The sequence below is a fragment of the Schistosoma mansoni genome, chromosome W (genome assembly GCF_000237925.1).
Source record: "Schistosoma mansoni strain Puerto Rico chromosome W, complete genome".
NCBI classification, from domain to species: domain Eukaryota; kingdom Metazoa; phylum Platyhelminthes; class Trematoda; order Strigeidida; family Schistosomatidae; genus Schistosoma; species Schistosoma mansoni.
Window position 1 is genome coordinate 34,379,153 of NC_031502.1, and position 3,867 is coordinate 34,383,019.

Genomic DNA, 3,867 nt, shown 5'->3' on the forward strand with positions numbered 1-3,867 from the left:
GGAGGCCAAAGAACACGCTGAGTCGAGGATTAGAAGCAGATATCAAGAGGATGAATAGCAGCTGGAAAAGACTGGGAGGAATTGCTTAGAACAGGGTTGGATGGAGAGTGCTGGTGGGCGGCTTATGCCCCTTGACGAGGGGTAACAGACGTAAGTAAGTAAGTAAGTAAAGTAATGAATTCAAAGTCTTACTCTACTGAATTACAGGTTGATTTTCGGATTCTTTCAACTACACACCAGTGTTTTTCTTAACTGTTACATGTTGGTTTGATTATTATTATCAAGTTCATCATATGTACTTACTGAGTTGTTAAGTCACTTTTTCTCTTATTCTTCTCTCTTGAGATTTACTTACACGATGCTCTACACCCACCACACAACATAACTTCAGGCCATACACAAAATGATAAATATTTGTATTTTATCAAGTGAATGATTTACTCCTATGAGAGTTTCAGTTAACTGGTCGAATAGCACATTATGTTCTGATTTGCTTATTTTGCAAATAATCATAGTTTGCAGATGAGTTTTTCATTACTAGTGTATTTTAACCAGATGAATGCTGAATACGTATGGGGATTATTTGATGAATATTTTCTTTTGATACATACTGTGGTCTATCTAAATGAATAACAGTATCGATTTCTTATTCATCTTAAAGTAAAAAGATTTTATTTACTTGTCAGTATCTTCTGTTTCACACTATATGTTTTCTGTGACAGTTTAAACCATGGATATCTGTTTTATTCTCCGACAAAGCTACATAGACTGAGTCTTGAAACTTCAGAACTTCAGTTTCTTACTGATTGGGATATCAAAAATACATCATTATTCTTCTTCTTTATCAAGAATGTATATTTATATATTCCATTTATTGACTTTACTTTCATTATCTCCCTAACTCTTTCAGTGTTATGTAAGTCATTTCATTTCTAATAACTAGATGACTTTTTTTCTAACTCTCAAGTACAAGCTTGAATTGTGTTTCTAACAGTCCTATTTACATTTACACTTGAATAAAGTTTTCGCCAAGACATTCATCATATAAATACATATACTTTTTTGTAAAGAAAAATATCGAATTGTGCCATTTATTTATAGAATTCAATATTCAATAGACATCTTACCATTCTATACATAATTAATTGGCAACTAATAAATTATGGCAAAAATAGAATTGACTAAGAAAAAAAGGGTACTAATCATCATTATTGATAAAGTAATTTATTAGAGAATAGTTTGAGTAAAAACCCTTTTTTTCTTTATATCAATCTATAGGGAGAACAAAAGTAAATTATATAAACAGATTTTAAAGAATTCCATTAACTCTAAGGGGGAATATATCAAAGGAAAAATCAATTCTTGTTTTATTTAATCAATTTCTACCAAAAATATATGCTAATTTTTTCGGTAACATTATTACTCTTTGTAATTAATAACTGAAGTAATAACTGAAAGATTAAAAAGGAAAAATATATCTTGAATATGAGATGTTTTACAGCAAAAGCATGCTCAAAAGAGATACCAATATGTAATGAGTGGATAAATGAATGAATGAATAGTGTTGTGATGTGTACTACTGATGTTGTCAGATATAAGTAGTATGTATCACCAATTGAAAGTAGAATGCCTGGTGGTAGAAGATTAAGAAGATCGAAAAGATGTGAACGAGAACAGAGAGTTATTGGTATAGAAAAGAACAGTAAAGTCTGAGACATTTGATGGTTCTCAGATTTTACCAAGAGATTCTGTGTTTTATTGCTCAAATAAATTCGGTTGTTTCCACTTGTGTTCCCGTTCGCTACAGTGTTTGTATACTTGTTAGAAAATTTGTTCATCTACTTTTCTACCAATTTTTATCTAAATAGTGCTATATTTTAAACTGAGAATGACTTTAATTATGCAAATGAATGAATTCAATTCTAATTTTTTGAAGAAAATATATAGATAACAATCCATCTCTGCTTACCATGCTTATGAATTAAGGCTATATCGAGGCAATACGCACATTATGCACATATGCCAATTAGAGACTGACCAGTTGCAGTCCTAACAAATCGATGGGAAGATTCAAACAAACAATACTGAATGAATATGGGTAACAATTGTTTATTTATTAATCTTTAACGTTCTGTATAACTTTGACAGTATTTCAGTAGCTGTGATTAACTAGAATCTAACTTTTACTCTTTATGTATATAAAACCCAACGAAAACTAAAGCTTTTCTTAATATGATTAAAAAGAATTCTCTTTCGTTGGCTTTGATTCAGGACGATTTTATTGTTATCATTAGGTGTTTTTATTGTCTTACATACTAAATCATAGTCGTAAATAAACAAGTAATGTACAATTTTGAAAATATTCTCGTTTAAAGACTTTCATATGCCAGCAAACTATTGAAAACAACCGTTTTGACTTAGTTTGCGATAACTTAGCAATGTGGTAATGTTCATCCTTCTGAGTGTTGAAGTCAGGACATTTATATCTCATGGCTAGTACATTTCTTTTAGACCACTAGGTTGGAAATCAATACCAGTTGAAAACAACATTAGGAGGCATGTATGAAACAGTAAAGAAATGTACGGAAATGATTATCGAAAAAGATTAAAACGTGACGAAAAGTCACCATTATCCTTGACAAGTGTTAACACGTTCCGATATTTAAAAATTGTCCGCACAATCCGATTACAGAATATTATATAACTTTTTTCCGAACTTTGAAAGATTTCTTTTTCTGTCCTTGCGAGATTACTGTTTTAAGCAGAAATAGTGGGAACACATCAGATTCGAAATCATGGTTAAGAAGTCTCAGAGTTTTATGTATGAACTATTTGGTATTTAAAAATTTTGAGATTTTCTCACCATTATTCTTTTAAATTTTTCGCAAAAAGTTACACTGTTCCCATAGTCAGAAACCAACTAATTTACAGCGATTAAATCAATTTATAAAGGAAATAGGTTGTTATTAAATCGTGGACAATAATGTTTCCGCCTATCAGATACTGAAAAAAAGCCCGTGAACCACAACTCCTGACAGTGGTGAATTTGAACTTGGCTATTTAGGTTAATGGTTCAAAACAGTACCTGAAAGATTCAGGTTTCTCCATTGTTTATACATAAGATCAGAGATTAAATAATAATATATTTCAACATGAGCTACTTCTTTAGGGAATTGATAGGTTGACAAAACTGGCGATTGTTAATCTACATTATAGTTTTCTGCACCAGTAACACCCATATTTTAAGTAACTCCTATATTGAAGGTTTAGTCATTCATTTATCATTATGTAAGTTGTTTCATTTCCTTTTGTTCTCATTCCATAGAGAAATGACATCATAAAACAACTATCATCATAGTGTTAAACATTCATAACACCAAATGAAAGTCTGTTTATTCAGAATAACAAAAATGTCATTTTTCTGTTACACAAATGAATTCATATTTATGTGTCTCAGACTCCATTAAGTCAAGTAAGACCTTACTTTCATAGGTTACTTTTAATCAGTTGACCTTAATTTGTCTTACTGGTTCACTTCAAAACTCACCATCTTCATATAAAATATTCCTTTTATATCACTCACATACATAAATATTTTAAAGATATTTTTAGTAGGATTGTTTTAAATCAACCATTTTCTTCCTCCTGTTTCATCACTTTCTTTATCATAATCATTCTCTTCTACTATTTGAGTAATATATGTATGTGTGTTAAGTAAAGAAAGGGAATTTTCACTAAGGATAGAAAAATTTTCTCAAGATTTTTTTTGGTCAGTTGTTAGTCAAATAAATAAGTAGAATAATAAACAAACTAACAAGTCACTTCACAAATAAACTAACAAACAAGTCAGCAGGTGAATATGGATAG